General features: G+C 42.1%; 1 non-coding gene across 1 annotated transcript; it reads left to right on the top strand.

Annotated features, from left to right (window-relative positions):
• The first annotated feature begins 11,871 nt into the window (after positions 1-11,871).
• TRNAE-CUC (transfer RNA glutamic acid (anticodon CUC)) lies at positions 11,872-11,944 on the top strand. Its single transcript has one exon. It is a non-coding gene; the product is annotated as a tRNA-Glu (tRNA).
• The last annotated feature ends 2,477 nt before the right edge of the window (positions 11,945-14,421 follow it).

Below are 14,421 nucleotides of genomic sequence, written 5' to 3'. Positions count from 1 at the left end.
GCCACCTGATGTGAAGAACTGACTCATTTCCCTGATGCTGGGAAAGATTGAAAGTGGGAGGAGAAGGGGACGACAGAGGGTGAGATGGTTGGATGGCATCACCAACTCAATGGACATGAGTCTGAGTAAACTCTAGGTGTTGGTGATGGACAGGGAGGCCTGGCGTGCTGCAGGCCATGGGGTCGCAAAGAGTTAGACACGACTGAGCGACTGAACTGAACTGAACTGATGGGACTGACCCGTGCCAGTGGTTCTCAGCCTGTGACCCCCTACCGGTAGCATCAGCATCACTTGGGAACTTGTAATAAATGCTTTTATGACTAAAAGACCACTTTCCAGCAGGTTCAATTAATTACCCCTGCACCCAAGGATCAAGTTGAATATCTACCAAGAGTTGATTATTATCTCTTCTGAAACCTAATTTATTGCCATTTGTACTGGAGTATGGTGAGACCATTCAAGATGGCGGTTCCCTTGCTCTTTGTACATCTCCTGCATGGCCAGTGCCTGCTTCACTCACATGCCTATCCGGTCCTCTTAATTATGTCTTAATCAGTAACTGGCTACGTGCTTGCCTGCTGCCCCAGACACTGGTTTCCCTGGTGACTGATGAGAAAACCTCACATTGATTCCCCATATAAAGGGCAGTCTCCTTGTCCCTCAAGCAGCGAAGGTTGCGATTGTGTCCTGCCTGCTCTTACTGTCTGCTGTTCACAGTGGGGTGTCACTCTACGCCCTTTTGTTTCAGACACATAGAAACATAGAGCTTTTGGTTCAGACATATAGAGCCGTTGTTCAGACAGCGGTTGCATCTCTGTGCCTAGTAGCGGTTGATGTTTCTGTCACTGTCTCTGGGCACTTTCTTTCGTCTAGAAGGCTCATATGTCTGTGGCATCCAGCCCAACTACTAGCTATTACATTTAATTTTGAAAAGCATTTTTTCTTAAATATGATCTAAAGGAATAGACAAGATTATAAAAAAAAAGAAATCTTTGAAGCTTATATTCATATGGTTTCATAAAATGTACAAATTTCACCCTCCAATTCAAGAAAACTAAACCTGCAATTATAGGTAATACATTACGATGCGATCTTTGTAACTAATACAATTATGTAAAGTTTAAAAATAAAATTAAAAAAAAATAAAACAAATGTACTTTGAAAGACACTAGCAAGAAGCTGAAAGACTTCTTTAAAATCCTTTTTTTTTTTTAATAAAATGCCCTTAGAGAGTTGAAAAGAATTTAGGAAAGGTATTTACAGTTTAACTAAATAATAAAGGTCCTGAGTCCATCCTAAAAAAAAAAAAAAAAAAGAATTCCGACCACGCTTCCATGTTACATCAAAGTGCTTTCAAGTGAAAATGTTAGTCGCTCAGTTGTGCCCGATTCTTTGCAACCCCATGGACAGCCACCTGTCCATGTAATTCTCCAGACAAGAATACTGGAGTGGGTTGCCATTCACATCTCCAGGAGATCTTCCTGACCCAGGGATTGAACCTGGGTCTACTGAATTGCAGGCAGGTTCTTTACCGTCCATTTTCAAGTGAAAGTAAAACATTTATACTTTCACTTTCAAGTGAAAGTATATATAATTGTTTTAGGTTGAAACAAAATATTTAGGGTATATATACACTGCTTTGTTTAAGACTCCCTAACTATTTTTATTAACTAATAATCTCCGCACATGATTCATCTATTGTATTTTTAAGAAATTTTCTAACACTTAATATATTGACCCTAAAATGTGTGTTTCATATTTTAAATTTAAAATGAGGGCTTTTTTCCTCACATGCCATTCAAAATTATAAAAATATATTTTTTAAACCACTTAAGGAGTTAGCAATTTTTAAAAAGTTGAAATATGCTATCATATATTTAACCAATGCTTCTTTATTGGAGGATTTGGTTATTTTCCATTTGGCAGTAAGTTATTGCAAACAATTTTACAGTCAACACCAAAATACCAGCTTATTAGTCTTAAATTTCATCTCATAAATTCATGAAATGAACATTTTGATTTTTAGCAATGCAGGAAATTGCAATTTCCAGAGGCATATTATGGCAATGAGCAATTGCTGATTAGTCCAGAATACTTGGAACCATTTGTTTTATTTAATTCTCCAAAAAAGGACAATTTATCCCTTTGTCCTTCTAGACTTGTTGAAATCTGTACAACTTGAATGAGGGAAATTCACACCAGAAAAAAAGCCAAACAAGCAGTTACCAGCTGCAGCTGATGTAGAGAAATTCACTTGGACGTTCGTCCTTGACTTCAGGTGCTAGGGGCCTGCCAATTAGGTGCTAGAAAGAGGAACTTCTCTAGTGCAACCCTGTCTACAACAAAGCAACATCTAATTTATTCACGCTCTGGTCTTGAGGCAGTTTATTGTCAATACCAAATCATTCTATTAGATAGTCTTTTTTAATTGAACTTTTTATTTTGCAATTGTAAGAAATAATACAGCGAAATACAATGTGCTCTTTTTCCAGACTTTCCCAGAGGTAACATCCTGCAAGACTGTGGTGTAATACAATACCACAGCCAGGATGTCTACATCAATTCAATCTAGACCCAGGCTATTTCCATGGCTCCAAGGACCCTTCATGCTGCCCTTTTAAAATTATTTTATAGTTTTTATGGGGCTTCCCTGGTGGTGCAATGGTTAAGACTTCGTCTTCCAATGCAGGAAGTATGCGGTTCCTAGTCAGGGAGCTAAGAAGATCCCACATACCTCAGGGCCAAGAAACCAAAAAATAACACAGAAGCAATACTGTAAAAAATTCAATAAAGACTTTAAAAATGGTCTACATTTAAAAAAAAGTATTTTAAAAAATAATAAGATTATTTTATAGTTTTAAATTTCTGAGTTGAAAGTCACATAACATGCACCATCTTAACATTTTTTAGTGCACAATTTGGTAATAAGTATATTCATATTGTTGTACAACTGTCTACACTCTTTTCTTAACTGAAGTATAGTTGACTTACAGTACTATGTTAGTTTCAGGTATCCAACATAGTGATTCACTATTTTTATAGATTCTACTCCATTTAAAGTTACTACAAAATAATGGCTATATTTCCCTGTGCTACAATATATGCCTGTTGCTTATCTATTTTACACAGAGTTGTTTGTATCTCTTAATCTCATACCCTTTACTGCCCCTCCCCCATTCCTTCTCCCCATTGGTAACCACTAGGCCTGTTTTACTTGTCTGTGAGTTTGTTTAAAATATCTTTGCTGTTGTTTCTTCTTACTCCAGTCTTTGAATATTAAGCATCTACTCTTTGCCAGGCCCTGTCCTAAATACAGTGGTAGGATAGGCATGTCACCAGGAATATGTAAGGTGGGGGACCTGATTATGAAAATTTAACCTCTTGGGGAGGGGAAAGCACGTGTATACATGAGACTTTCAAAATTGGATAGTATATGTCCCAATTTCTAAAGTGGATAGTACATTTTCCAAAAGACAAATCATAGAATAATCAAACAATCCTTCTCATTTCCACTTCTTTTTTTCCTTTTGTGTGCCTACTTTTTAATCTCCAAATTTCTTCCCTCTTTATACATCCTCCTTTTCTCTAGTTTTTCCTTAGATATTTAAGAAACAAAGCTTGGTGAAATTGCAAAGTTACTATCTAATTACTCTCAGTACACTAAGAACTTTTTTATTTTCTGTGAAATTTTCTTAATCACAAGGACTTTCTTTAAAAAAATCATCCTTTTGTAGTTATTTGCTTTGGTCTGTGTCCAGCAGGTGGCACTAAAGGATAGGTAATAGAAGTCAATATGTGTCTCCACTGTAGACTAACAATCTATTGGAGTTTATAGCATTTTTCAGTCCTTCTACTTGACTGTATAATAATCAAAACTTTGGATGGTCTATCTCATGAATATTTTAGCTTCTGGGTCACTATTACATTCTCCAACATTTCTCTTAATTCTTGATGATTTCAATGTCCTTGTGGAAGATCCTTCCTACATCCTTCGCTTCTTCATTTGGTTCTTCGACTTTCTTATGCCCCTGATCTTTTCCACTAGAGAGCTCAGAACATTTACTTTGTACTTGTCCTCTTTTCTATCCACACACTTTTGACCGGAAACAAACAGACTACCAGACATTTCTCCAATAAAAATGGGTTAAGTTGGGATCAACAGAGAATTGAAATTTGGGGTGTGCAACCATGGCACGCCACATTCAAGCCCCCACCCCACCCCGCCCCAGAGCAATGGAAGACTTTTATAAGAGGAAAAGAAAGTCAGCAGAGTCCTTGTCGGGAAAGGAGTCTTTTTCTTCCTGCTGGGTCAAGCATGTCCCAGGGTGTGAGAGCTCCTCCTTCAGGTTTCCCAACTCTATTTAATTGTTGTTTCTGCTTATTATTATTACTTTACAATACTCACCTTATTAGCATTCATTCTGTCTGATGGCTTTAAATAACAGCTACATGCAGAGGACGCCAAATTTATATCTTCCTTAAGTCTAGGCTTCATTTGGCTGTGCCATCAGCATCTCAACATGTTCCAAATAGAGCTCTCTCCCTCTCAAAGCCATTCCCTTTACCACTCCTCCCCAAACAAACCCTGACAGCATCCATGACTTCTCTCTTTCTCTCACGTTTTCTACCTGGGCCTTTAGCAGATCCTGTCAGCTCTTCTTTCAAATTATATCCAGAGTCTGATCACTTTTCACCACCTACACTAAATCCCTGTCTGAGCCAAACCCATCTCTCACCTGAATTGTTGTCATAGCCCTCTAATTCATCTCCCGGCTTCTGCCCCTTCTCCCTTCAGTTGACTCTGAAGACAGCAGCCAGACTGACAATTCTAAAATAGGAGAGATCTTATTATCGCTTTGCTGCTCAACATTACAAAGTCTTCTCACCTCATACCAAGTAAAAGCCAAAATAGAGGTCTACAAGGCCATGTAAGACCAGACTCCAGCGCCCACCTCACCATCCTGTTCCCTTGGATCTCATTTTCTAATACTCTCCCTTCATTCCCTCCAATCACACTAGTCCCTCTATGTGATCCCACCGCGGAATCTCTGTACATTTTGTTCCCTCTGCCTGGAAGGCTCCTCCCCCAGACAGCTGATTGGTCATTCTTCCCCCTCTCCAGGTGGGACAGCCAATGAGCTTTTCCCTGGATGAAAACTGTAGTCTAGCCACTCCCATAGTTCTTTAGCCAGCACGAAGCTTTATTCTGGGGTGGTTTATGCACACACATGTGCGTTCATGTACGTGCACATACACGCACACACATTTTATTACTCCTCTTTCCCCAGCTAGAGTGTGAGACCCACACGGGAGAAGACTTGTGTCTGTTTTGTCATTGCTGTATCTTTAGGGCCAACAAGGGGGCCTTGCAAGCAATTGGCCACCAATAAGAACTTGCTGAATGAGTGAATGAATGATTACTCTAAGTTGAATTAGTGGTTACATCCCAGAATGTTTCTCAGCTGGCCAGTCTCACCTCACCCTCGTGACATCGAGTACTTTGCCCTTTTGAAGTACAAACAAGCAGGGGCAGATCTCCAAGCCCTTGGTCAAGGTCTTTATTGAAAAAGAAGATTGAAACTCAGAACAAACGAACTCATTTTTTGTGAATCATTCACTGACAAATACTCTGCCAACTAACCCCTTTCCTTGATCCGGCTTTTATCTGAAGGTATGATTCCTAATATAAATCCTACAAGGCTGAACACGATGACACGTATTATAAAATACCAACCAGTGAGAGAAAAACATCTTCACTCAGAATCGTCTATAAATTTGGAATTTCCTCAGCCTAGCCAATATTTTTGGAGAAGGCAATGGCACCCCACTCCAGTACTCTTGCCTGGAAAATCCCATGGACGGAGGAGCCTGAAAGGCTGCAGTCCATGGGGTCGCTGAGTCGGACACAACTGAGCGACTTCACTTTCATTTTTCACCTTCATGCTTCAGAGAAGGAAATGGCAACCCACTCCAGTGTTCTTGCCTGGAGAATCCCAGGGACGGGGGAGCCTGGTGGGCTGCCGTCTATGGAGTTGCACAGAGTCAGACACGTGACTTAGCAGCAGTAGAAGCAGCAGCCAATATTTTAGAGCCCTGAAAATGGATGATTGTAATTTGTTTTTGTGAACCAGGCTAAGTTTCTCCAGTGGCCGTGTATTTGTCTTTAAGCCCTAAAATATTTGCACTAATATAAATAAAAAGGAAAGATTTGGGGCTTCTATCCTCCAAATTACATGTCCTATATTTCAAATGTGATGGGTATTATCAAACCATTTCTCTTGTCAGATGAAAATTTTTTATTTGCTGTATATTTGCTTAGAGGAGAGAGAAATCACACCCAAACTCTTTTGCATCAGATTTTAAATACTAAAGTCTTTTTGGGAGGTTTGGGCAAGGAATGGAAAACGTGACATTAATCCTTCTGTAGAGAGTATAGTATTCTAAGGATGTTCATTATGGAAATTTGTGTATTTCCCACAGTGTCCAGCCTTAAACAGTTTCCAGAGCTAGGTAACTGATAGCTCAACTGCCATCTAAAGAATGATTCTGCTTTTTCACTTTAAGTACTTTTAGGCTTTAGGAAAAAATCAAACAACCCTTTGCCTAACTAGTGTCCTTGATTCTCCCATCTTTCAGGCAACAAGTGTGAATTTAGCATGTCTTTTGTGCTAGGTCTTTGGGATATAGAGAATAAGCAATAAAGAATATAATTTATCTTTATTTGAAATGCTGATGATGAATTAGCGAATTCTGCAGGTAATCGAGATATTCAGAGGATCAAAATGCAATGCACTGGGGGACTTTCCTGAAGGTCCAGTGGTTCGGACTTCAGCTTCCAGTAGAAGGGGTATGGGTTCCCACATGCCTTTTGGCCAGAAAACCAAAACATTAAAGAAAGACGAAGCAATGTTGCAACAAATTCAGTAAAAACTTTTTCAAAGGTCCATATCAAAGAAATCTTTTTTTAAAAAAAATGCAATGTGCTGTATTCCAAATCAGAGGCACAGAGAAGCAGAGAGAGAAAAATGCTATTTCTGAAGGATCCTGTGACGGTTTCGTGGAGAAAGTGACATTCCAGCAGAATCTTGACTGATGAGTGGGAGTTGACCCAGTATAGAAATAGAAGAATCTCTCCGGAGAGAGACTTGAATCTGCAAAGACTGCAAGTGTGAAGGAACGCAGCATGGGGTAGTGTTTGGTGCACACGGGGAAGTGCTTGAGCCAGAGATGTGAACAGGAGAAGGAAGTCTCTGGAAAAGCTACAGTGTCTTTGGACTCTGCTCAGTGGCTGGGCTTTCTGCTGTAAACACACAAGTCTTCAGGTGACGGACAAACTCAGCATCTGCTTTAGGATGACCCTTCCAGTACAGCGCTTCTCAAAGTGTCCGGACCACCAGGAACAGCCTCCCCCAAGAACCTGATGAAAAATCCAAATTTTCATCCCCAACCCCAGCCTTCAGAATCAGAAATTCCAGTCATGGGATCTGGGAATCTGTGTGTTGTGTCACAGCACCCAGCCTATCCTGACGCACGCTTAAGTTTAGGAACCACTGTTCCGGTACCAGCATGGGAGATGCAGTGGGTAAATACAGATTGAAGCTCAATAGATTGTTGCAAATAGCTCAGCCCTGAAAAAAAAAAAAAAGCCAGAGGCATGAGTGTGGGCAGAGCAGGATGTATGAGAGAGGACTTTGTGAAACCTTACACTTGGCAGGAGATAAGCAAAGGACATCTGGAGCACCAGTTGTCAAATTTCATTGGTTCCCAACATTTTCTGGGTGCTTTTCAAAACCTGTACCTTCTAGGTCCCACTCCTGACTCATCAAACAGAATTGGCATCCCGTTCAGGGATCCTCTTTCTCTGCTGCTCCTGTGTCTTCTTGGCATTTTGCGGTGGTTTTTTTCCCTGGAATTGTCCATCTGGCTGAGGTTGGTCAACTCCTTGCACTTTGGGGGAGTTTTTGTTAAGTAACACCTGCTTTCTTTAGGGAGGAAGAGCACTTTACAGAATCAGAGCTTGGAGGTGCCTGCAGAGCCCCAGGACTCTCCATTCCTGCCCCTCATTCATCCCCTGTGCTGTGTGCTAAGCCACTTCAGTCCTGTCTGACTCTTCTCGACCCTGTGGACTGTAGCCCACCAGGCTCCTCTGTCCGTGGGGGTTCTCCAGGCAAGAATACTGGAGTGGGTTGCCATGCCCTCCTCCAGGGGATCTACCCAACCCAGGGATTGAACCTGAGTCTCAGGTCTCCTGCATTGGCAGGCGGATTCTTTACCACTAGTGCCATCTGGGAAGCCCTTACTTAGCATTAGAGCATAAAGATTTTGATACGAAACATTTTCATTTCTAACAATGTTTATAATGGCTGCATAATGTTCTACCCAATGGATATGTGATTTATCTTTTTAACCTTTCTCTTACTGTTTATACTTTGACTATTTCTCATATTGTACTATTAAGAATAATTATGATGAACCTTTTCATCCATGTAGATTTTCCCATATTATAAAATGTTTCCTCAGATTTTCAGGGGAATTAGGTGGTTAAACAGGAAACTTTTTTTTTTTTTTTCCATATTGGGATATAGCTGATTAACCCGTGTTGTGATAGTTTCAGATGAACAGTGAAGGGACTCAACCGTACATGGACATGTATCCATTTTCCCCCAAACTCCCCTCCCATCCAGGCTGCCACATAATATGGAGCAGAGTTCTATGTGCTGTATAGTAGGTCCTTGTTGGTTATCCATTTTAAATCCAGCAATGTCTACATATCCATCCCAAACTCTCTAACTATCCCTTCTCCTCATTCTTCTCCTGGCAACTGTAGATTCATTCTCTAAGTCTGTGAGTCTCTTTCTGTTTTGTAAGCTCATTTGTATCATCTCTTCGGATAAACAGGAAACATTTTTATCAGCCCTGACCCATGCTGCTCAATTATTTTCCAAAGCGGATACAGTCAATGGAAGATGAGTTTCACTCTTGCCCTGTTAACACTGAATATCATTAAAATAATTTTTATGGTAATTAGGAGGGAAGATATGTTTATTTGTACACATATAATTACTACTGAAATTAAACATATACTCTTTATTAATTTATTTCCCTTTTGTGAACACTTTTCAGTGCTAGCTTGTAAACCAATGAGAGGTTCGTTTCTGGAGCTTTCTGATGTCCTCATGCTCTTCCTTTCGTTCAACCACCTGTGACTGGCAGGCTAGAAGAATACCCGTAACACTGTTCTCACACTGGGTGGTGAGTAGCACCAGGTAACCAGTTAATTGCCAGTTAACAGCACTAGGTAACCAGTTAATAACCAGGTACTTGTGTATGTGTTGGTCGCTCAGTTATGTCCAGGAATTGAACCTGTGTCTCCTGTGTTGCTGGTGGATTCTTTACCTTCTGAGCCACCAGGGCCATGAGGTTGCAGGCAAGTTCCCAGCCTCCTTTTCATTACCCTCTTCCTTCTTGCTGGCTTCTGCTCTCTCAGAGGAGTGATACTGCCATTTCTGCACTTGGGAGAAGTTATTGAGGGCACATTAGAATCATCTGGGGAGTGTTTAAAATTCCCAGTACTCACCACCTTCTATACACCAATTAAATCAGAGTCTCTGGGGGTGCGACCTGGCATCACTGTTTTTTGAAAGCTCTCCTGAGGATTCCAAAATACAGTCAAGGTTGAGAACCACAGCTTTAAATCTGCAGCCACAGGCTACAAACCCCCATATGCAGTGGCCCCTGCCCTCCCGGGGGCTCACAGCGGGGCAGTTTTGGTGGCAAGTTCGGTTCAGTTCAGTTGCTCAGTCATCTCTGACTCTTTGCAAACCCAAGGACCGAAGCACAGCAGGCCTCCCTGCCCATCACCAATTCCCAGAGTTTACTCAAACTCATGTCCATCAAGTCGGTGATACCTTCCAATCATCTCATCCTCTGTCATCCCATTTTCCTCCTGCCTTCAATCTTTCCCAGTGTCAGGGTCATTTCGAATGAGTGGCAAACTTTCCAATGGGTGGCAGAGCACATTCTGCATGCTTTTATAAGGAAGTGACTATATACCCTACACACATGTGTGTATACATGCCTATGCACGCACACACACACATATACCTGAATGTGCCACTTAAATAATTATAACCTATAATTTAATCAACCAGTGACCTCATTTCAAAAAGCACGATCGGATTCTGACTTACCTAAGAAATGGTTACATTCAGTATGATGTATTTACTGAGGTAAAACATTTATACTCATTGGAAAAAAAATCCTGATGCTGGGAAAGACTGAGGGCAAGAGGAGAAGGGAGCAACAGAGGATGAGATGGTTGGATGGCTTCACTGACTCAATGGACACGAGTTTGAGCAAACTCAGGAAGATGGTGAAGGACAGGGAAGTCGCACAAAGAATGACGGAACAACAAAAACAGATTGGAAAAATCATTTACAGACTACAGGTTAGAGAAAACTGAGATTTACGTTTACAAACTAGAGATTTAAAAAAGGGTTTCACATTGTTTCTATTAACAAGAAATTCTGATTTCTCTTGAGAAGAAATTTAAACACCATTACCCGCGGAGGTTTCTGCAGCAATACTTCTCTCCACTAGGTGGCGCTCCGGACAAATTCATAAGTTGCTGCCTTTGCCACAATGCAAAGGTCTCTAGAGAAATTCAATTTTCCTGTGGCAGGAATGGCTATTCATTCATGGCCTGGATCGACAGCAATCAGAAACGGTTTTCTTACCTTTTTCTAAGTGAGAAATAAAGTTAGGCCTGTTTGAACTGTATTTAAATGATCGATCCAAATATTGTCTTTAGAATTTTTAAAAATCTACATTATGTTATTGAATTCTATTGCATCTCCCATTCTATTGCATTATCAAGATAATTATAGGTTTTAAAATGGCTTCAATGGCTTCATTTTACAGACACGCAGGGCCTGCTTTTTCTATTAAAGCCAATATTGAAATATAGTCCCCACCGTCTATATATAAAGACCCAAACACACATTAGACCTCCAAGAATTGAATTTATTTTTATGGGCTAAAGCATCTGAATGTTATCTGAGACAGGATTAAATGGAAAGCATTCCTGACCCTTCTCAACAGAAATAGGACCATCCTTGGCCCCGGGCCTGGGCGGTTGAGCCCTGGGCTAGACGAATATACAGTTTCAGCAGCAGACAGGTCTGGGTGGAGCTGCTGACAGCGCCTGTGGACATTCTCAGGAACCTCCATAGAATTTCCCGAGGCAGCCGGTCACTGTCATCCCTTCAGTTGTACTGGAAAGGGCAGGATTCTTGACCATCCAAGAGGTCCAAATGCCACAGCGTATCCCGTGTTCATCCACGTCTAAGTGTAGGTCCTGCCCTAAAGATTCTTTCTGCCATTTTTGTTGACATGGATAAGTCATTGGAATGAGCCTGGGCTCATCTGTCGTAAAGCTAAGCTTGACATGAAGAGCCAGAGAAGGACAAAGACACGTTTGCTTTCTTCACGCACTAGGAGCCGTGTCACCTCAGGAAACTGGACGTTAATGAGCAGAGAAAACGACAGCAGCGTTTCATCCTTCCACTGGCACAGCCCAGAGCTTGGCTGGCCTCTGAGCCTGCCTCAGCAACGACGACGCGCTTGACATTCGTAGCAGCTTCTTGGATGAGGATGCTGGTGCCTGAGTGTTTACATGGTGCTCTTTCTGATGGCTGGTTTCTTCTCTTTCCTGCCACTCCCGGGGCCCAGGTCAGCCAACCTCTCACGTCACAGAGCAGAGTCCCTCCAATCATGCTTATGCTTTTACACCAACGCCATTACTTCCTTCTAAGAAATGTTCTCCAAGGACATGGGTTCTTGGAATGAACACAAAAGTTGACTTGGGGGAATTCCCTGGTGGTCCAGTGGTTAGGACTCTGTGCTCTCACTGCCGCGGGCCTGGGTTCAATCCCTGGTCGGGGAGCTAAAATCCCATAACACCCTCCCTACCCACTCCCAACCTCCTCCTTAAAATAGAAAAGAGAGAGAGAGAGAAAAAGTAAACAAGGAAGGTGAGAGGACACAGGACTGAAACGCCTAAGTCATGCGGTTTATTGATTTCTTTTTTGGCCTCACCCTGCAGCCTGTGCAATCTCAGTTCCCCAAACAGGGACTGAACCCTTGACCACTGCACTGGAAGTTCTAACCATTGGACCACCAGGGGAGTCCCAAGTCATAGGTTTTAAAAGGGCAGTCTTGTGCTCAAGGCCGGCTTCTCACCTCATTAGGGAGCTGGACTCGCAGGACAGGTGGACACTCCATTTTAGAGCGGTGCTCGCACTGTGACAGGCCAGCCGACTGACAGTGACCTGCAGTTCATGTGAAAGCAACAGAGAGGAAAGGGATCCCTGGGGTTAACGGTGCCCCTGGAAGTCAGGCTAACGTGGGTGTGGTCAGCCTCTCCCTCAATGCCCTCTGCCCACCCCGTGCTGGGGGAGCAGAGGGGACCAAGAGGGAGTCAGATGACCCAGCAAAGGGAAGGAAGTCAGCATGGCTGGGACGAAATACAACTCTACCAAGTCATCATGTGCCGTCCTTTAAAACCTCAGTTCAGGGCTCTGCGATGACCCAGCGGGGTGGGATGGGGAGGTGGGGGGGTAGGTTCAAGAGTGAGGGGTATACATTAATCATACAGCTGATTGACTCACTGTACAGCAGAAACTAACACAATATAGTAAAACAATTATATTCCAATAAAAACATTTTTAAGGTTAAAAAAAAATACCCCAAACAACTCTGGGTAATAGCATCATCCCAGTTTTACAAATGAGAACATACTAACTTTATAATGTCGAGTATCCTATTCAGTCCCACATAGGAAGTGGCCGTGTGTAAAACTTGAATCCAGGCCTGTCTGCCTCTACGTCTCACCCTCCGTGAGATCAAGGTTGGTCTTTCAGAGTCAGTCCGCATCCCTCAAAGGAGGCAAAGGAGTAGATGCAAATGAAGTGCTCGTCATCCTCAACGAAACGGAAGTGGGGAGTGGACAAGACAATTACGATCTGTGAAGGACGGTTGAATGCAACAAGGCTGAACCTAATGGTAGAATCCGGCCTGCTTTTCTGTTGCAATCGATACTTGGCTTTTTCAAAGATGGTGACATATACTACCAGCACTCATTCCCATTTTAAAATATGGGGACTTAGCCCAGAGCTGCTGTAATCAACTTCCCCCGCTAAAAACCTCAGCTTTAATTCCTCAATAAATAAAAAGTATATTAAAACAGCTTTTTTCTTGCTAGAAACGATAATGTAGTCTTATTAAACCTATAAATTATTTGCAGTACTAAATATTCTTTAAATAATAGCATTTAACACAGGATTTTAAGCAGAATATCCCACCCACTTTAAAAAAATGGCAGATGTCTTTGCTGAAATGGATATTTCCACTCGTGCCAGAAAGGTTCTGTTGAGGGAAGCAAACACCGTAATCAAAGCACCCGTTTTTCCAAAGGCAACATGTGCACTGGGAAATCATCAAGAGTTGCATTGCACAAAAGAGATGATTTAAAGTCAACCGCTCAATACAATTTGATAAAACTTTTCCAGATATCTGAGGGCTTTTGCCTCCAGGAGTGACGTGCTTGCGCCAGTTGAACCAATCACAGCCCTTCCCTGGCTGTGATTATTTAACCTTGGGACCAAGAGAGAGTCAGTCCCGGTCCCGTTCTAGTTGTGGGAACAGCAAGATGTGAAATGTGGGCCAGCGTGTAGTGATAAAGAAGTCGACAGGAGAGAGAAGCAGAGACAAAACACAGATCCTTGAGACATTTTGGTCTCTCATTATAGTTTCTCAAGTGGGTTTGGCTGTCAGTTTCCTTTGATGATATAAGCAATTCCCATATCCTATCAAACTCCTCTTTGTACAGAAGCTCATTTGAGCTGATCTTTTATCACATTCAGAGAAAACAACGATTCATGACTAATGTGCCATCAAACTGAAAATATATGAACTATTTGTCTCTAGAAATTTCAGGGCTATTGTCAGGCTTTTAACTTCTTGATAGAAGGAGGCCAACTTATCTGTGACAGAGCTGCCACATGGTCCCTACCTTAAAAGGGCTCTGTGAGAGCCGAGCAAGATGAAAGCGGGCAGGGGGTAGTCCTGTTGTGGATCAGACATTTACAGAAAAGGAAAGCACTCAACGAATCTGCATAAAAGCACACAGCCTGGCGGGTGGGAAATGCTATTAGGGACGCTACTCCACCCAGGGCTGGTGCTCTGTCCCCAAAAGAAGCCACATTCAGGAATCTGTGCAGCATAAGCCTTTGAATGTGGAGATGAAACTATCCAAATAGAGCTCAATAGAGAGGTGGAGAGGATCCAGTCACATCCAAACCACCTGTCAATAATTAACAGTTAGGGACTTTCCTGGCGGTCCAGTGGTTGAGACTCCGAGTT

This window comes from Bos taurus, chromosome 23 (assembly GCF_002263795.3).
Source record: "Bos taurus isolate L1 Dominette 01449 registration number 42190680 breed Hereford chromosome 23, ARS-UCD2.0, whole genome shotgun sequence".
NCBI classification, from domain to species: domain Eukaryota; kingdom Metazoa; phylum Chordata; class Mammalia; order Artiodactyla; family Bovidae; genus Bos; species Bos taurus.
Note: the sequence above shows the minus strand (reverse complement) of the source record. Positions and strands in the feature narration are given on the sequence as shown.